This window comes from Triturus cristatus, chromosome 7 (assembly GCF_964204655.1).
Source record: "Triturus cristatus chromosome 7, aTriCri1.1, whole genome shotgun sequence".
Classification (NCBI taxonomy): Eukaryota; Metazoa; Chordata; class Amphibia; order Caudata; family Salamandridae; genus Triturus; species Triturus cristatus.
The window spans coordinates 544,033,486-544,055,040 of NC_140590.1; the positions used below are offsets into that span (position 1 = coordinate 544,033,486).

General features: G+C 47.2%; 1 protein-coding gene across 6 annotated transcripts in view; it reads right to left on the reverse strand.

The window, feature by feature from the left end:
* Positions 1-21,555, reverse strand: part of UNK (unk zinc finger) — a 683,439-nt gene that overhangs the window by 15,713 nt on the left and 646,171 nt on the right. The gene's annotated exons all lie outside the window — the stretch shown is intronic.

The window sequence follows — 21,555 nt, forward strand, 5'->3', positions numbered from 1 at the left end:
GATAAAAGAGAGCAATGGGGAGGATACAAGTTGAATCTGAGCTTAAATGGGTTAGAGCAACAGGAGGAGATCCGTATGGAGCCCATCTGGAAAAAGAAGCCTTAAGGAATGCCAAAAGAACTGTCATTCACTATGACCATCATCCCCATATGATGTGCAGCCACACATTAGACAAATAAAGATGTGTGTGTGTAAGCGTGCTCACACAATGCTTCATTAAGCAACTGTACTTTTTAGGCCTCGCGCCTGCGAAGCAGTGCTCGCGCAGCACGAGACCTTTAGTGGGTGAAAAACGGGGTTTCAGTACTGACGCACAAGTTACTTACCTTCGGTAACGATATATCTGTAAGAAACATTAGTTAGTTAGATTCCTTACCTTAGAATATCCCCAGGCGTCAGGCTGGATCCGGAAAGATTTTTCGTCAGCAGTACCCCTGCGCTTCGGTAGGCGTCGTCTGCGGCTCCACGTCCGTCGTCGGCGTCGTGATCGCCGCGATTACGTCGTCAGAGTACTTAGGTGCCGCCCTCGCGCGCTGACGTCACTTCTGTACATAGCTTTCCGCGCCAGGAACGCAGAGCCATGCAAGAAACCGACACTGGTGCCATGAAACTAGGGTCCTGAAAGGGATGACCTTAACCCTAGATATCGGTTCGCAGAACGGGGAGGATGGGTGGGGCGGTAAGGAATCTAACTAACTAATGTATCTTACAGATATATCGTTAACGAAGGTAAGTAACTTGTGCATCTGAAAGAAACACGTTAGTTAGATTCCTTAGCTTAGAATAGATACCCCAGCAATACCAACCCTGGTGGTGGGTCTGCGAACCAAGATCACACCAGGAAGTCCTGGAGAACGGAACGGCCAAAGAAGCCGTCTCTCCGGACTTGGCTGTCCAGGCAGTAATGCTTGGCAAACGTGTGCAGCGAGGCCCACGTAGCTGCCTGACAAACGTCCTGCAGAGGGACTCCCCGTCCCAAGGCAGTAGGCCGCTGTGGCCTGAGTGGAATGGGCCCTCAGCCCCACAGGAGGATCCTTCTTAGCCAAGGATTAACAGACCTTAATGCACAAAACGACCCACCGAGAGATGATTCGCTTGTGCACCGCCCGTCCCTTCTTAGCGCCCACGTAGCTAACAAAGAGTTGGTCGTCCACCCGGAACTGTTTTGTGCGGTCCAGATAAAAGGAGAGCGCACGTTTTGGGTCCAGACGGTGGAGCCTCTCTTCCTCTTTCGAGGGATGCAGAGGCGGAAAGAAGGTGGGCAAGTTAATGGACTGCCCGATGTGAAAGGCAGGAACCACCTTAGGAAGAAAAGAAGGACGAGTCCTCAGAACAACCTTGTCCGGAAGGACAGAAAGGAAAGGAGGTTTCGATGAAAGAGCCTGGAACTCACTCACTCTTCTGGCAGAGGTGATGGCAACCAGGAAAGCGGTTTTAAGAGTCAGAAGATGGAGAGGGCAATTATGGAGTGGCTCAAAGGGAGCGCACATCAGGAAAGTTAGAACCAGATTCAAGTCCCACTGAGGGATCACAAAAGGAACTGGAGGAAACGTGCGTGATGCCTTTCAAGAATCTATTGACAACAGGGGACTTGAAAAGAGAAGGCTGATCAGGAAGCCTCAAGAAGGCTGGAACAGCTGAAAGATATTCCTTGATGGTGCCCAGAGCAGAGCCCTGCTGGGCCAGGGAAAGGAGAAAGAGGAGAACCTCAGAAAGAGGGGCGGAAAGGGGATCCACAGCCTTTGCTGTGCACCATGCCACAAATTTGTTCCACCTGCAGGCGTATACCGTTTTAGTGGAGGGACGCCTGGCTGCCAGAATGACATCACAGACTTCAGGAGGCAAGTCATATGGCATCAACTGCCGCCGCTCAATCTCCACGCATGGAGGTGGAGGCTGGACAGGTTCGGGTGCAGGACCGTCCCCTGCTGCTGCGACAGAAAGTCCTCCTGAAGAGGCGGTCAAATCGGGGGATCAATTGACAGACTGAGTGCTATAGGCGGAAAGGCGTATAACAGACCGCAACTCCACTCGCGACGAAAAGCGTCTCTGAGCGAGTGCCGCCTTGGAAATTCCAACTCGCAGAACTGATGACATTGCGCATTCTCTTCGGTGGCGAATAGATCTAACCAAGGCTCTCCCCACTGCCGAAAGAGACCTTGTGCCACGTCTGAGTTTAGACGCCACTCGTGATCCATCATGCACCAACGGCTGAGTTTGTCCGCCCTGGCGTTCAGAGAGCCCGCCAGGTGTTGAACCACCAGGGTGATGCCCTGATGTTCCAGCCATGTCCAGAGGCGCAGAGCCTCCTGACAAAGGGTCCACGACCCCACCCCGCCCTGTTTGTTGCAAAACCACATGGCGGTGGTGTTGTCTGTGAACACCTGCACTACACTTCCCCGGACAGAGGGAAGCAATGCTTTCAGTGCAAGCCGGATCGCCCGCAGCTCCAATAGGTTGATATGGAGTCGGGACTTCACCGGAGACCAGAGGCCTCTGATCTCCGCCTCTCCCATGTGGCCCCCCTCATCCCAGGAGGGACGCATCCGTCACCACTACGTGCTCCGGTTGGGATAGGGAGAGGGATCTGCCACTGACCCAATCGCGGTCCGTGAGCAACCACTGCAACTGTCTTGCAGTGCCCTCCGAGATCAGGACGTGGTTGGACAGGTTGCCCTGATGTTGAGCCCACTGGAACTTCAGGTCCCACTGCAGAGCCCGCATCCGCCACCTGGCGTGATGTACCAGCAGGATGCAGGAGGCCATCAGACCCAGCAGCCGTAGGGCCATCCTGACCGAAACTCGGGATAAAGGCTGAAAGATCGTAATCAGAGCCTGAATATCCCGAACCCGCTGTTCGGGAGGATAGACCCGAAACTGCGCAGAGTCCAAAACCGCTCCGATGAAGAGGAGCTTCTGGGAGGGACCCAGATGTGACTTTGGCACGTTGATGGAGAACCCCAGCGAAAGCAGGAGGTCGGCCGTAGTCTGGAGGTGGGAGACGACTGTTCGGGGCGAGCCCGCCTTCAACAACCAGTCGTCGAGATAGGGGAAGACTGGAACCCCTAATCTGCGCAGATGAGCTGCGACCACCGCCTTCACTTTCGTGAACACCCGAGGGGCACTGGTGAGGCCGAAGGGGAGCATGGTAAACTGAAAGTGCTCGTGGCCTACCGTGAACCGCAGGTAACGCCGGTGAGCCGGCAGGACGGGGATGTGGAAATATGCGTCCTGCAAGTCCAACGCTACCATCCAGTCTCCAGGGTCTAGGGCAGACAGAACCAGAGCCAATGTCAGCATCTTGAACTTCTCCTTCCGGAGGAAGGCGTTGACGCTTCTGAGGTCCAAGATAGGGCGTAGGCCCCCTTTGCCCTTCTTGGGAACCAGAAAGTAGTGGGAGTAACAACCCCGTCCTACTTCTGGGCCAGGAACGCGCTCAATGGCCCCCCTTGGACAAGAGGGCCATAACTTCCTCCTGCAGAAGTTGCAAGTGATCCACCGACATGCGGTGGTACTGCGGTGGCATGGCTGGAGGGGTCGCCTCGAAGGGGAGGGAGTAGCCCCTTCGGACGATTTGCAGCACCCACCTGTCCGAAGTGATGGTACGCCAGTGGAGCAGGTGATGGCGAACTCTGCCTCCCACTGGCGTGGAATGGGCTTGAAAGCTCGGACTAGGAAGGCTTTGAGGCAGATGCTGCGGGAGCGGATGTGGACTGACCGGCTCTCTGTCCCCCTGCTCCGCCACGGCTCTGCTTTGTCGCCAAAAAGGCGACGGTCATCAAAGGGCATGTCCATGAGAGTGCTCTGGACCTCCCCTGAAAAGTTTGTGGACCTCAGCCAGGCGTGAAGACGAATCGCCACCGTCATTGCAATCGCTCTGCCCAGCGAGTTCGTGGTGTCAAGTCCACATCTAATGGAATACCGTGCTGCATCCCGCCCCTCAGCAAGAGCCTGGGCGAGCCGTGTCCTGGCCTCCTCTGGACACTGGGGCAGCACGTCCGCCACCGTATCCCACAGAGAGCGGGTGTAACGGTCCACAAGGCATGCGGTATTAATGGACCGCAACCCAAGACTGAGTGAGGAAAACAGTTTCTTACCAAACTGTTCTATCCTTTTGGATTCCCGGTCCGGACGGGAAGGCGGTTTGGGACGTGGAGGCCTGGATAACCAGATTCTCAGGGGTGGGGTGTACGGACAGAAACCAGGGGTCGCCCGGAGCTGGGCTGTGGCGCCGGGCCACGTTCCGATCCACAGGAGAGACTGTGGAGGGCTTGGACCATGTGCCCATCAGAACGTCGGTGAGGGCCTCGTTAAACTGCAGCAGAGGCTCCGAAGCGCTTATTGGCGGTTGAAGCACCTCAGTGAAGAGGTTAGTCCTCACGGCCGCTGCAGGGAGCTCCAGGCGCAAGGTCTTGGCCGCCTTGCGCAGCACCACAGCATAAGTAGCACCCTCCTCCATAGCCACAGAAGGTGGAGAGATGAAACCAGTGTCAGGCGAAGCGTCTAGACCACTGGCCTCCCCCAGCTCATTTGCCCAGTCCTGACTTAACTGGCACTGCTGTGCCAGAGGGTCCTCAGATCCCTCCCAGCCTCCCCTTCATCCGTGTCCTGATAAACAGGCAGAAATGACGGAGCCGGGTCATAGGTGAATCCCCCACCCATTGACGCCGTAGACGGCACCAAGCGGCGCCGCTCCAACACCAGACCCGGGCTGAAACCAGGGACGGCGGCGTCCGAGGGCGCCGGGAGCGACTCCATGGGGGTCGGAGCCAGCGGAGTCGTGAGGTCAACTGGCGACGACCGGGATCCAGTCCTGGATCCCACGGGGTCCTGTGCCGTCGGGACCGAAGTCGACAGGCCTCGACGGCGGGAAGAGAGTCCTCATGGCCACGAGGAAGTCTCGAATCTCTCCCGAAGTCGCATGAAGCCCAGGGACCGGAGGGTGTGGGGCCGGATGCGATTTCTGTGGCTCCGCTGGAGCCGCACGGGTGGTGTCACCCGAACCCTCGGCCGAGTCGCGCGACCGGCAAGGGGAGTCAGAAGAGCGATGTCGTTTCTTCGACTTCTTTTTGTCATGCCTCGACTTACCTGAGTGCGAGGACTTGGATCCCGACGAGCGGTGATGACTGCGGCTCTGCGACCGGTCTCTCGATTTCCTCCTCGACCGGGACCTCGAGCGACGCGGAGCCGACTGCCGGATCTCAAGGAGCTTGCAGGACCGCTCCCGCCTAGCTTTCGACGTCAAGGCCCGGCAGTCGGGGCACGACTTGTCATCGTGGTCGGCCCCAAGACAGTAGAGACACCGATGGTGGGGGTCGGTAACCGACATCGGTCGGTGACAGACGTCACACGGCTTGAACCCGGGCATCCCTACCGGCACCAGGAGTCGAAGTCGACTCGTAAAAGATGAACAAAATGTCCAAAAGGTTAGTCAAAAAATTACTAAGGGTGCGCTCTTCCCGGATTTTGCTACTTCTATCATTACATCCAGATATATAATGCAGCAAGTAACATTATACTTACAATATGCCAGTACTATTGGCTTTGTGAATGGTTGTTAGTTACATAACATAAATAAGCAACAACCATGGCTTCGTAGTATAGCATATTGAAAATGCTTCAGTTCTAAAATGATGAGACTATGAACAAACTATAGCAAGTCTCTTTGAAGGTTCATCAAAGGCAGTGAAGGGGGGCACTGCTGCAGAGTTAAGATGTATTTTTTTCACCCTGTGGGCCGGGTTAAAATGGAGAGGCCGATAGCGACCCGTCTCATCACCTGATTTTTAGTCGGCACCAGCAAGACATGGCCCATTTAAAGCCATGTGTGCAACACTTTAAATGGGGATAATAAGTGCAGGTACTCATCAAATTAAGTGGCAGAGCTGGGGGCAGGACATGATTAAATAAAGACACTACTGCCATCTGACAAGTATTCATTTTGCCATTGTTGATGGTCTCAAATTTCCTGTATGTGCAAATTCCCCCTGCACTGTGGTCAAGGCATATATAGACAATTCATATCCTGGAAGGTCAGAGCAGGTACAATTGATATTGTAAAGACGTATAGATACTTAGGGGTGATATTTGACAATCACGTCTTTTAAATTACACCTTAAAGATCTAAGGGCCAAGGCTGTGACATTGATCCATGCTTTTAAATGTTTAAAGAAATCACTGAACTGTCAATCATATGAGTTTATTCTTAAAGTAATCAAAGCCAAGTTACAACCAACCCTCATTTATGTTTCCCCGATTACTAGAGGAAAATATGTGAATGTGCTTGACTTACTGATTGTTAAGGTTTTTAAAGCAACCTTTAGAATTGCCAGGTCAGTGTGTCAAGCAGCAATTGGATTGGAATTCGGTCTCCAAAGACAGTGCCTAGTATCAAAAGGATCTTTCCTAAAATGTATGGCTGCATTGTCAACATCAGCCCCTGCATCTTTAGGGAATATTTGTTGGCAAGAAATTGATAAATCTGCTTACACGGTTAAATGGAGAGCTTATATTTTAACTGCCTTTCGAGATATCGGCCTGCAAATTGAACTGCCAGCTTTGAAAATGCCCAACTATAAATTCATTCTAAAAAGGCATATTAAAGTTGAATCGTTTAAATTGGATAAAATTGCATTAGCTGAGAAAAACTATGCATGGTACGTGATCAATTCATACCAATCCCCGCGTGTTCAGCCGTATTTAAATGTTTTCTTTTCCGTAAAATTAAAAAAAATGTTTTTAAGGCTACGTATGGGTATAAACCCAACAAAGGAGGGCACTCGATCTTGGATCAAACAGTGGCCGGATTCTAATTGTAGATTTTGCGGATGGCCACAGGAAACTCTTGTACATATAATATGTGTATGCCCGGAGCTGATTAATCTTAGACGTTTCGTTTTGAGACCTTATTTTCTGATGAGTGGCGTGAGATCTGCCCGACAGGCATTAATCATGTCATTGTCTGGTGAATCGGTTCCATTACTATGTCCACTGGTAACATTTTTAATGGCAGTTGAAAAATGTCTAATATAGGGCAGATCCCCTCTAATTTTATGGCCTTGGTGCTATTAGTTTTAACGGCTTATACATTTTATTACTTAATAATTTTTGTTGCGACGGTATTAATTCGAAATGTAACAATAGCTGGGTTATCATCGCAGCAAACTGATGCATTTTTTGCTCAGTAGCACTTTGAAAGGAAGGGGAAATGAATGTTTATTGGTCAGAATATTTCTCTGCTATATCCATGGAAATAGTATGTAATGCACACCGTCACTTTAAAATGTATAATGTGCAATAATATTCTGTGATTAACGATGCAAGCTGGCTAGATTTGGGCTTAACGACAAGTTTTTGAATTGTATTTATGGGACAGTTTTTTGTATTATGTGATGAGATGATCTTTTGTTTGTAATGTAAATCTGTTTTTCTTGGAGACATAAGATGTTGTGATTGCAATGATTTTAATTAATCAAGCAATAAAGATTATATATACATAACCTGTCTTCTTCTATGACCCTCTCAAATGTGTAAGCCATCCATCTCGTTTAAAGGGACATGTTATGTTTCGACTAAGCTTTCTAAGTCACAGGATTTCCGGTAAAAATGTACGAGGTTTAGAAATGTTTATAATCTGCTCAGTGTGATTTTAGTACTATCATGACCTTGGCCAAGTACTGTTTGATCTTGGGCTCTCGCTGTTTGATTAAGGACCAGCAGTGTTTGATTCTGTGCTGATGTGTGTTAAGCAAGGGATGTATGATCTTGCGCTGGTGCTGAGTAAAATTGGATCAGTGAGAGGCTAGACTGAGCCCCACTATGCTGAATTGACTCAGTGCTTTGAGAGCTTGACTCAGTCATGCATGATTTTGACTGTACTTTTGCTGTCCAGTGTTTGGTCTTGGCTAAGCTCTGTGTGATGTTGATTCAGCATCACCTGACCTTGGGCCATCAACTAGTTGAATTTGGCCAAGCAGTGTCTGATATTGGTTCAGTACTGTGTGACCTTGACTCAGTGTGTAATCCTTGGACAGTAATGTGTGTTCTTGGCTCAGCACTGTGTGATCTTAAGCCATCCTGGCCTGATCGTGAGCCATTGCTGTGATATAGGCCAGTACTGGATGATATCTGGTCCAGTCCTGTGGGGTGTTGGCTCGGTCCTGTCTAATCTCGGCTCAGTCATTTCAGATCTCTACCCAGTGCTTTGTTCCCCATAGAGGCCCAGCCAGTTCTTTAAATGGGCTGCTACCGTCCGGTACGGAGTACCAGCACTTTTGTCTGTTCTGAGAGGGAGAGTACCAGCACTTCTCAAGAGAAATATAATCCTTTTAATTGGAGAGTACTGGTGCTTCTTGGAAACAAGCAGGTACTGTGTTACAGAGTACCAGCACTTCTATTTTTCCATTTCAAGCACTGGGCACAGCCTATAAAAATGTAAGGGTTAGCTTACAGAAAGCAGCACTCCTTTCCTAATGGAAAAAACTCATGATGTAGATGGGAGATTGTTAGCTTCGAATTATATTTTAACCCCTTCAGCGCGGCGCGGATTTCCGCGCCACGCTGAAGATTCCGTGCGCGGGCGGGGCCATGACGGAACGGTTCCGTCATAAGCACAGCCCAACCGACTAGCATGACGGAACCGTTCCGTCAAGCGCGTCGAAGGGCTTAAGGCTCTCATAATTTTCTCTTCCTTCTGATAAAAGTTAACTGGAAAATAAAATTATTGAAACTTACCATGTCTAAAAGTATCCCCAAGTATTCCCTCTCTACTGCCATGTATACAGTGGGCTCTATTGTTGTGAGGTGTTATGGTCCTTTCACCTACCGTTACTACCATGTAGGGGGTTGCAGGGGCAGTTCCTACAGAACAGCTTCAACGCACATACACACATCACTGCATTGTCAAGTGTTTAATTTTCGCTAGATAATACCTGTACACCTCCCCCACCTGCCTCCCAGTTTTCAAGTGATCCTCATTTGACGGTCTCCATCCTCAGTATCTCCTATACACACTGGGCATATTCATGCAGCCCGCTGTGTGTCTGGGGGGCGTACCACACCAGACCGGGCCAAAGGATCCTCAAATCACTTTGACAGATTAAGAGCTGTGCACATTGGTCATCATTGTGGGTGGTGTTGGGCCTGCACAGTGTTGTAGCCAGCATATGTGACCCTAGGACCTAGGGTATTGGGCGTTGGTGAGATGGTTTGTGAAGTTGGGACACTGATATACTTTGAACGAGTGCTGTTCCATAGTGGGGCTCTGCTTTGTAATACCAGGCCTGCGCCTTGTGATACTGCCACAACGCTGTGTGACCTTGGCCTAACTCTGTGTATTTAGATGGACTGGGCCAACACAGTGTATTGAGATTGATCGTTTTAATAACATTATGTACAGAGAATTGTTTTTACACCCCATTAAATGCTGAGAAGCGCCGCTTTGATTACTTGTACAACTCTGGTCTATTTGAAGAGCCTTTGTTCTTTTATGGTTCATTCCAAATGGAGAGTTATTATAATTACTGTTTGTGCACATTTCCTATCCAGTGATGTTCTGTAGACAATATATATATAAATGTGGATTATTTCAGGCCGTCATTGTATACCAAGCATAGATATTGTGATAAAATAAGTTATTTTTGCACCAGATGTATCCTCATGACAGAAAAGCATTTGAGTTACCCAGATGCACTGATTGTTTCAGTTATTGTTATGAACTTACACTATAACTGGCATTATAATGAGTTGGTTTATTAAAATTGAACAAAAATGCATCTCTGATTCTCTATTGAATTTGAAAGCCACCTGCAGAGGTTGACCAAACTGTTCCAAGAAGATGTAGCTACACAGTGTGAATGAAGCGTGAAAGGATGCCTTCCAGGGCCCAACCCTCCTTTACACGGTGACATGGAGAACGGTTTAACTTTAGATATGCTAAAGAGGGGTGTGAACACCTGCTGGGAAGAGGCCCCAACCCAGAAGAGAAGGAGCCTCTTAACCCTCAGTGCAGCCACGCCCTCCCAGCAGCAGCACTATTGAGTTTATGGTGAGACACCTCCATGCATCAAGTGAAAGACTTCAGAATAGCAAAAATGAGTTAAAGCAATTTCAGCCCATTCCAAAACACATGATTAATGTATTAACATAAACTGGTTAACTCCTTACAAAAAATGAAATGAAGGCGAAACAATAGGTTATGCTTGAGGTTCTGCGTTTTGTGATATGTGCAGCTTCGGTTCTTATTTGTTTGTATTAGGCACAATGTTCATACATTATCTTGCCCATGAGCGCACACGTACTCGTAGGCACAAGAGCAAGCAGACGTGTACACACAGCATTCCTCACTTTTTCTGTAAAATACATTCTGAGAATGTCCCAATGCTCACACTGTCATTTCCACTCTCACACAAAAGGCTCACAGCAGGATTAAAAATGTTGTTTTTAATTCTTACCTCCCACAGCTTTCTTTGTTCCGACTCGGAGCCGACCGCCTGGCCTTCCAGTGGGTGCACTACTTAACACCTGTGATTTACAGTACCGGGCCTGATTGGACCCTGTTCTGTCACTCACAGTGTGATCCTGAGCTTGCCAGCACCTGGACACACTAACATAATGTAAATGAGCCGCTCCTGAATAATTCAGCAGCGGCTCGGCATCAATTACAATACAAATAGCTCAAACTCGCATGAATGCGAGACCTATTGCATTGCAAATGCTTGTTTTAGTTGATGTTCTACCAGCCCCTATTAACTTGATGTGAATTTGCTCAACATATTGCCAATTACACTGCACTGTGCCAGCTCTCACTACTAAGCAATATGAAAAGGTTCCTTTCAGAAAGCTACTAAAGATCAGCAGTTTTAGTCTTCGTACTCTTGCATCTGGCTGGTGCATACAACCTAATCCACACTCAGCAGCTACAGTTAGTTCTGAGTTTCCAATGAATAGGCAATATTTGTTTTGCTTTTAACTTTGGCCCATCAATACAAAATTTTCTAATCTAATAGGAAAAGTGGCTAAATTTAAGCATGCCAAGTTCTGAGCATGTACCAGGGGAGGCGGGTATAGGGTTAAGGGGGAAGGGGTGGTTTAAAGAATGAGATCTATCCCTTTTAACTCACACTGTTATTAATTCTCAGAAAATCCGCAATTCAATTGATGTAAATGAAGACAAGCCAATGGAAGAGAAGCTTTCCTCCAATGTTGATTTCTGGATCTACAAAATCTGCACGTTCTGATTGGCTGGTCATGACAGAAATACAAGAGTTGCAACCACCATTAATCAAAGCGATGCATTGAGCACTGTACTGCAGGGGGGTTAACAGAGAGTAGAAGGGCAGAGAAAGCAAACCCGGATGACCAGCACAACATTGAAGACATTAATTTAATTTTAATATCTTCTTCAATCGAGCCAAGATTTATGCCTCTTTTCTTAAACCTCTAATCCGTCTTTTCAAATAGGCTCTACACTGAGCCAATTGAGCCGATCCCTGTCTGAGTTTTCTTTCTAATCTGGTTTGAGAATAGAAAAAGTCATTTACCTTTGGTAATGTACTTCCTGGTGAATACCCTACCTAACAGCAGAATCCTAACCTTTTGAATATTCCCCAGGTGTCATACTGGGTTTGGGAGTTTTCAAGCAGCACTCCTGGGTGCCAGTAGGTGGCATCGCGTGGCTACAAGTCTATGTCGGTCTGCTCTGGAAGTGGCGTGCGGGCCATATATAAGCACCTCCCAAGCATGCCAATGTAGTGGCTTTTTAGTCCATACACAAGGTAGTGGTGGATAATGAGTCGCACAATCACTTGAGCTATTTGGTTCAGATAGTGGGGCAGTTCAATACAATAAATATATCCAACTGAAACACAATATAAGGAAGGTGCCAATCGAGGTCAGATATCCCACTACCAAGGATATCAATTAAACAGGCCACATGGCCTGTAATAGAAGCAAGAGGGGAAGACCCCGACACTCTTCAACTAATTTACACACAATACACATTCGTTAGAAATTAATCACACACACTATAAGTACCAAGTCATAGAGAGAAGAACCAATTCACATGGGGAATATCAGAAAACCAACAAATATATGCTGTGAGTTTAGTTTAATGGTTTTTAAACACAGAGCATTTCATCTAGCATATTGCATCAAATATTGAACAGAACATCAGACAGAGAAAAATATCTCCCTTGTTATCATGTATGTCCCAAATCTTGCAGTTCTTGTGAATGCTAAGTTTTGACACGTAGAGGGTTCTCTCTGAAACAGCCAACGCGCGTTTCGTCACCACCGTGACTTCCTCAAGGCTGTAAGGTAATAGTAAAGCAAACATTGAAGTGTCCTGAAATTAATGCCCAAACTGCTGTAACAGTCCTTTATAGAAATTGTTTTTCTTTAAATGAATTTAATTTAAAAATTCAAATACTGAAAAAAGCACTGAACGTCATTGACAAGAAGACTAGTTAAAAACAAGTCCTATATACAATGTCACCCTCAGTGTGTGAACCAAAAAGTGAATAATAAAGACATGCAAAGAAAAGAAAAGGAGTAATATGTGAAGCATAGAACAAACTCCAGTTTTAGAAGAAACAGTGATTCCAAATAGTGACACAGTCAGACTGACCGGAAAAGTGTTCATACCTACGCAAGAAAAAGTAGGTAAACCAGTCAAAGAAAGATAGAATCTATGAATCCGTGTTCACTTCCTGAATAAGTTACAGAAAGACGGCTCCATTATTAAGAGACCAAGAAAGACAAAGAGAATTATAGATCAAATTCTTGTATGTTGTTATATCACCTTCAGATATGATGTTTGCATAAATGTTAGCAATGGCTATGGTAGGCCCGATCCCCTATATATCTCCGCGGTCCCCAGGGAGTGATTCGATGAATCCAGATATCCACTAGCTCCTAAAGTTGCAAGAGTCGTGGCTAGAAAAGGAAAGAGAGCGCAGCAGTCCTCGCAATATTAGATAATTCAGTCTAATTAGCAATTAAAGAGCTTAGGTATTCTAATGTCTATGTCAATGGCCATTGTCTTTCTTGGTCTCTTAATAATGGAGCCGTCTTTCTGTAACTTATTCAGGAAGTGAACACGGATTCATAGATTCTATCTTTCTTTGACTGGTTTACCTACTTTTTCTTGCGTAGGTATGAACACTTTTCCGGTCAGTCTGACTGTGTCACTATTTGGAATCACTGTTTCTTCTAAAACTGGAGTTTGTTCTATGCTTCACATATTACTCCTTTTCTTTTCTTTGCATGTCTTTATTATTCACTTTTTGGTTCACACACTGAGGGTGACATTGTATATAGGACTTGTTTTTAACTAGTCTTCTTGTCAATGACGTTCAGTGCTTTTTTCAGTATTTGAATTTTTAAATTAAATTCATTTAAAGAATTTTTTTTCTATAAAGGACTGTTACAGCAGTTTGGGCATTAATTTCAGGACACTTCAATGTTTGCTTTACTATTACCTTACAGCCTTGAGGAAGTCACGGTGGTGATGAAACGCGCGTTGGCTGTTTCAGAGAGAACCCTCTACGTGTCAAAACTTAGCATTCACAAGAACTGCAAGATTTGGGACATACATGATAACAAGGGAGATATTCTTCTCTGTCTGATGTTCTGTTCAATATCTGATGCAATATGCTAGATGAAATGCTCTGTGTTTAAAAACCATTAAACTAAACTCACAGCATATATTTGTTGGTTTTCTGATATTCCCCATGTAGTGGCTTTTTAGGCTGCCAAGCCCCCAGATGGAGAGACCAACAGCAGACGGGTTCTGACCAGTGTGCAGATCTCTATACTTGGGACCGTCTTAGATTGAAGAGTGTCCAGTTCATAAATAGGGAGGGTGAGTGAGTAATCTGCATGTTAAAGTAACCACCAGAAAGAGTTTTACCGAAGGTAACTTGTTCTACTGATGGATACTTTTAACTGCGGATTCCTCAACTTTTGAATAGATACCGAAGCAGTACCTACCAGGTGGTGAGTCTAAACTGGCTCAGATCAAAAAATCCTGTAGGACTGAGCAGACAAAGTGACCCTCTGCTTGGACTTGGCTGTCCAGAAATTAGTGCTTCATGTTCGTGTGAGTGGTACAGTAAGTTTGTGTCCCAGTGGAGCTCAATTAGAACAGACCAATCAGTACAGTGTATTAATCAATAGTATCTAATCAAAGTCAGACACCACCATATAGTCTTTCCAACAATGGATGTGCTTTAATTACATCATAGTATTTGAATTAATCAATTTATAAAGTACAAAACAAATCCTAAATGGATATATTCTTTAACCCCTTCCTGCGGCGCGAATTCCGCCGCAGCGCTGGGGGGGTTTGGGGGCTTGACGGCGCCGTTGTGCTCATGACGGAACCACGCCGTCATGAGTCACGGGTGAGCTGTGCTCATGACGGCGTGGTTCCGTCATGACTCCACCCACTTGCGCTAATCGCCCGCACAGGCGGCGAATTAGCGCCGCGTGGGAGGAGCGGCCGCCAACGGCCGCGGCATGACGGAACCACTCCGTCATGAGCACACGGCGCCCGTGGCTCATGACGGAGTGGTTCCGTCATGAGCGGGGAACGGGTTAAAGAACAGGTGCACAGAAGAGTGAGGTGATAGGTGGATGGGAAGGATTGGGAAAAAGGACAGTGGTGCGTACATATATACATCAATCAGATAATTGCAAACTATCCTGACAGTGTTTACTGTCCAATCATTAAATGGCAAGTCATAACACAGTTACAGATAAACATTCTCTGTCGTATATGTCTGACAAAAATATAAACAGAAGTGTTGATGAATATTGTAGTTCTTTAAAAACGAGAAAAGAACTCACAGCAAGTGATTTAAACAAAGAGGTCTGGTCTGGAAAACTCAAATAAGATGAACAAGTCGAAAAATGTCCTTTAACTATGCCCAAAGCAAGTGCTTGCTTGACAAAAGAGAACACAAAGAGCAAGACTTTAAATAGTTTGGCTTGAAGTGAGCAAATCTACAGAGTATTGCATCACTCTACAAAATTGTTCCAACAGCAGCCATATATTGATTCTGAGGAAGGACACCTAGCTGCTTGAATGACAACAACTACCTTGGGAGGAAGGTCATCTGTCACCGTTCAATCTCTAAGCATACAGATGAATTCTGTGCAGGCCCGAGTGATGACCCCTGCCCTGCTGCTGCAACAGAAGATCCTACCAAGCGGAATCCTGATCAGAGAACAGATTCTCATGCCTAGGAGTTCCAGGTACTACACTCTCCTTGTCCAGTTTTGTGCACTAAGATGATTAGGGTCTGGTCGTTCCTGATGATCTTCAGAACTTGGGGCAGGAGAGGTAAGGGTTAAAAGGTGAACAGGAATCCTGAGCTCTACTCTTGGTAGAATGAGTCTCAGAAAGAGAGGAATGTCAATGGAACTCAAATGCTCAAATTGATCGCTCTCTGCAGTGGCGAAGAGATCAAGGCAAGGTTCTCCCCATTCGTGGACGAGACGGACATTCCTGCACCTCAGGGTCTGGTTGCCATTCATTATCCGCTAGACAATGATGGCCGAGTTTGTCTACAATGGCCCTGATCCCGCCGGGGATGGGTCACCAAGAAAATTCCCTGGTGTTCTAGCCAATTTCATAAGCATATGGCCTACTGACACAGGGTTCACTACTCCACCCCACTTGTTGCAGTACCACATGCCAATGGTGTTGTCCATGAGCACCTGCACCAGCCTCCCTTTGATGGATGTTATGAAGGCTTTCAATGCCAATCAGATGGCCCGCAGCTCGAGGAGGTTGATGTGGTGCCAGGCATCTAACGGAATCCACCTCTCCAAAATTGACTCCCAGACCCAGAAGCGATGCATCGATCACCACTGTTAGCTCTTGGTGGGGTAGGGGGAGGGGTCTGCTGCTGGCCCAGTTGCAGTCCAACAGCTACCACTGCAGATATTTTGCAGTTTCCTCTGAATAAGGACATAGACAGATCCCACTGCAGAGCCTGCATATGTCATCTGGCATGCTTTACCTGCAGGATACAGGGCTAGGAGTCATCTTCACTATCATCCAGGACAGAGGCTGAAACATAAGGATCATATCCCAAATGTCCTAGAGTCTCTTCTCCTGGGAAAAAGCACAGAACTGTACCTTGTCCGGAGCAGTCCAATAAAGGGGAGCACCGGCGGAGTCAAGTGTGACTTCGGCACATTGATAGTAAACCCCAATGATGTTAAGAGGTCCATTACAGTCTGGCGGTGGGTGAACACTGCCCGAAGCGAATCCGCCCTCAGCAGCCAGTCATCGAGGGATTGGGCGCAAAGAGACTGGAACCCCTGTCCTCCAAAGGTGCCCTGCAACCACCGCCATCACGTTTGTGATGCCAAAGTAGAGCATAGTGAACTGAAAATGCTCCTGCCCCACTGAGAACTGCATGCAACCCCTATAGGTCTGCATGACTGAGGTGTGAAGTCAGCATCCTGCAGGCCCCAAAGCTACCATCCAGCCTCCAGGGTTCAGGAAGGCGTTGAGATGGTGAAGATCTAAAATAACAACAAAGACCTCGTCGTCCTTTGGCACAAGGAAGTAGCGGGAGTAACACCCAGCTCTTACTTCCTTGGCTGGAACTCTCTCTATGGCTCCTTTGGCCTAAATTGTCTGAACATCTGTTGTGAACTCCAAAGTCAGACTCCATTTTTAAAAACATTAAGTTAGCCTGTCTGTCTTTGGTCCAGTCAGCATGTCATTATCTTTTGAAGAATTTGTGAAAATGTCATCTTCATCTAAACACTGGTGAGTTATTACATTGGGTGACACAAACTCTTTATTATCTACATTTCAAGGTTTGACAGTAAATATGTGAGGTAAAACATGTAGTACTGTTTGACGTATTTTCCTCTTGCTGGTTTAGACCAGTTGCATCTTGGATTTTGGAAAATCCATACTAGATTTTGAAATGCAGGCTAAAAGTCAGTAGTCAATATCCTATATTAACCCCAGGAATCGACCATTAACGTGGAGAGGCCTTCGCACTAGGTTATCACAAGAGGTCATGCCAACTTGCATCTACTCTTATGCCAAGTGTCAAACCAATGATTAGAGGAACTGATCCCAGCTGTTGTAGGTTTTCCTGCTGAAAGGCACACTCTCTTCCAAGCTGATAAACACAGCTGTTCCGCTCTGAATAGGTATATAGTGACTGGGTCGCAAGAAACTTTCGAGGCAAGTTAGCTATTCCATGCTTTCATAGTATAGCGCATAGAAACAGCGTTAGGATAGTGGGCTGCTAAGAACACTCTAAAACATACTAGAACTGCTCATTTTATTCCAGCTGCTAGCAACATGCACAAGTGCTGTTTTGATTATATTTTGTGTGGCTATAAACCATGTACTAAGCAACAGAATAAGACTGTTGACATAAACATGTTAAAATATACAGGGTCTTTCTAAGTGTTATGCTTGAGAGTGTCCTTCCAAGAACGAAATTGAGTCTCAATTACCACTGTTTCCCTGAACCCTTCATGGGACTGTTAGTAATCCAGAAAACACAAACACCACACTTGCAAGAATGCTCATTGGGTTGTGTGGGTTGCAGTTTAAATAGACTTTGTTACTCGGTGATGGTGCACTGAAGTAAGCACTTGCACTCGTGGGTTAGGAACCCAAATCCTACAGACCTGGGCCCTAGAACCCTGGGACCGCCAACACTTCCCGCCGCAAAACGGACGATGGCCCTCCTTAAGCCGTCCTGAGGGAGGTTGGGTTGAAATATATGGGAGGGAATAAGCCCAGTGGGCAATTTGCAGGACCCACTTGTCCAAAGTCATTGTTTGCATCCTGTGAGAATGCCAGATCTTGCCTCCGACATAGTGGCCTTTTGTCTGGAAAGACAAACTAAGGCTGTTTTGCCGTTGCAGAAGCTAGGGGGAAGGGGTGTGAGGGAGAGGGCCTGGGCAGAAGCGGCTCCTCCATGTGGGCAGAGGAGTGTCGCCCCACTGCTTTCTAGCAGTACGAGAAGTAGAAACATAAAATGGTATTATAAATACAATTTTATGTTTCTGCTTCTCGCACTGCAAGAAAGCAGAAGGGTTTGGTTGGGGGCGGGCAGGTCTGCTCGAGGTAAGGGGAGGAGTGGCAAGCCCAATGCTGTGGGCCCTGACTGTTTGGTCAGCCCTCTGGTGCCGACCAAACCAGTCATGCGCACTCTGCATCTTCTCCATGTAGGCTGCATGCAGACTACATGGGGAAAAATGGCCTCCCCATAGACGCCTGTGGTCGGCGTCCCAGCCAATCACAACGCTGCCATTACAGCGTTGTGATTGGCTTAGGGGAGGGGAGCGAGGCTGCCTGCTTCCTCTTCCGTGGGACCCGGCTTGGAACTGAGACGGTGCGGGACCCGGGAAGGTAAGTTTAAAAAAAAAATTAACCTTCTTCGTGCGCGAACCCCCCAACCGCGAGTCATGTCGGCCGAGACTGGGCTTGGGGATGGGCTGCTCACCGGCCCCTCTCCACATTTGTCTGTATGTGTCACTGTCTCGGCCGGAAAAGGGCTGTAGAGTCTTCTTGGCTGGGTGCATAGATGGGTGCTTGCTGCATTGAAATACCCTGTCATAGCCATGTGGAGAGGGGGGATGGAGAAGGCATTATTGATGGCGAAACAGATGCATTGGAGCCGACAGGCCCAAGGAGTGCACTGTGGTCCTGCTTTCTTTGAAGCACTAGAGAGTTGAGCCTGCTTACTCGACAAAGAGGAGAGATCCGTTGACTGCACTGTCCATTAGGGAAGATTGGACATCGCTGGAGAAGCACCTAGATCTAATCGAGACATGTCTGCTTAGGGTCACAGTGGCACCAATTGCCCGACTAAGACAATCTGAAGTAAGAGGGGCGCAAGTCTTCCAATACAGCAGGTAGTACCTGGGCACCGGGGTCACAAAGGGCAAGTACATAAGCCCATTAGGCAGCTGACCTTAACAGACCTTAATGCGAGGCTGGTGTAGAAGAACATGCTTTTTCCAAAGGTTTCATTAAAAGGCAACAGGGGCTCAGTAGTGGTCTCTAGGTTAGACGACATCAGTGAGAATATTAGTTTTCATCTCCATAGTAGTCAATTGGAGGTCAAGAACTTTGGCCCCCTTCAAATCACGACTGCAAAGGAGGCACTTTCCTTAGTAGATGGCTCAGGTGGAGAGAACAGACCTGTGTTTGAAGAAGTATCCCGTAGCATGTGTTGTGGCTCATTATACAGATTATCTTCAGTATATGGTTGATCAAACTCATTATCTTCATCATAGCGGTATCAGAATCTGTGCCAAAAAGATTGTGAAGTATTTGAGCCCTTCCTTATGTTAAGGAAAAAGAGTCAAAATCCGATGGGTTGCTGAAAGGCTGGGGCCCAGTGGGATAAGGCCTCAGTTTCGATCGATGTCGAAGCGGAGTCAGCTCAGAGTTGGAGAGTACTATCAGGTGCACTTTGTGGTCCAGCATCGATGCTCCGAGGTCTGTCGTGGGTTGTACTGCATGACCGATGTCAGCCCAGAGTAATTACCAGTGGCTGAGATTAATTCGAGCATTCCAACCATCACTTATTTGTATATTTCAGATGTGGATTCCGTGCCTTTTCCATCACTGGAACCAAGCTGCACCAGACTGAGGAGCCCAAATCAGGGAGAAGCCGGTCTTGGGTTGCTTGTGTTCTGGTTCAGGGAAGATGTGGCCTGGTAGCTCAGTTTGGACTGGTCCTATTTTAGCAGTGTCATGACTGATTTCTATGTGGCTCGGTCCAAACTGAGGTAGCATGGTGTGAAAAATGACGATGGACTGGGGTGTTGCCCAAGTAATTACCAGCAAATGAGATTAATTCAAGCATTCTATCCATCACTTTTTTGTATACTTCAGTGCCATGCCCAGAGTACGACGAGTATGCCCAGATGTGGGTCTCGTTGCCACTGTGCCACTGGAATCAAGATGCACCTGACTCATGAGACCAATATGGGTGAAACTGGTCTTTGGTTGCTTGTGTTCCCATTCAGGGAGGATCTGGTCTGGCAGATCAGACTTGACTGTTACTATTGGAACAGGGCCAAGACTAAATTGTATGTGGCTGGGTCTAAACTGAGGTGGGATGGTGTGCAAAAATAAGGGACTGGGATTCAATCCTGAGTAATTGCAAATGGCTGAAAATAGTTCAAGTTTTCCATCCCTCACTTGTTTGAATATGCCTCAGACCGGTGTCAGCACTGAAGCCCATGCAGGGCGCAAGACTGGTCCGAGATTCCAGCTGGCACAGTCTCAGTCAGATGTCCTTGCGGTTCAATGGGGCACGAAAACCCACCATAGGGAGCTGGCAGCGTGCTGAAGAGACGCAGCATTGTTTTGCAGAACTTATGGATTTGCTGTGGAGTCACTGAAGGACCTGGAAACTGAGGCTGCCTCGGAACGACACTGAATCGACTCTGAAAGAGATATGGGGCAAGAGCAAAACCGAGAGGCGTGTTTAATGCCCTTGAGCCATCTCAGGAGTGCAACAGTGGTTGGAAGGGGCCAAGTACCACTTGTACTTCTTTTTTGACTGGCCAAATGGTTTCAAAAGCGATAAAGATCTGCCTTCTCTTTAATTGGTCATGGTGTGGAGTTTTCCAGTGTTTGGCAACATACAGCTTCCCCTCACAGTCCTGGATGGTCTTTGGATGAGTCAAGGCGTAGTTGCTACAATCCTTTGAGTTGTGGTCCGATCCTAAGCAGAAATGTGGTGGGGATCTGTCACAGACATATGCTTGTGAGAGTCCCAACAAGGCTTGAACCCTGTGGTTTGATGGGGTGACATTTTCCCTTGCACACTGGTATTAAAAATGTCTTCATTTTTGGAAAAGTAGTCTTGTGAAGAGACGAGGGGTAGTTCTGGAACTGCCTCTGGTGAGGCAGAAAGAAAAACTGACATTAGTGCGCATGGGTGGTGCTTATATGCGGCTCCGCATGTCACTTCCAGAGTGGAACAATGTAGACGTGGAGTTGCGTGACGTCAACTTCCAGCACTAAAGGGCCCTGCTTCAAAATGTCCAGATCCAGTCAAAAAGATGAGGAATCTGCTGTTAGAAGTATCCATCAGAAAGAGCATTTTAAAAGAAGTTGATGGTGCCCCTGGCCATTGTGGGGTAGCACAGAACAATATTCACTACCTAGGGCAAATATCTTGAAACTGGGGGGTGCGCACCCCTTCCAAGGTTTTGTGATGCTATTATTAGAGGGGTGGACGTCCTTTAGCAGTTAGAGAAGCCACAAGGTGTGGGGAAGGTCTGAAGGTTTTAAAAATAGAAAAAGACAACTGCCTACTGGGGACCACGTAGCAAGTGCCCATGGTACAGAGCAAGGATAGGACTTCATTGTGATGACGACGACCCTGTCTGCTAGGGCCTCAGATTAGTGGCACAGGGGAGCAACTTCTGCCTGCTGCAGCATGGCAACACATTTGTCCCAGTGAAGAGAGACCTACCCTAATAAGTCCAATATTACACAATAAAAACTTTAGCAACAGATCTCAGATCTGTTTCTTTGAAAAACAC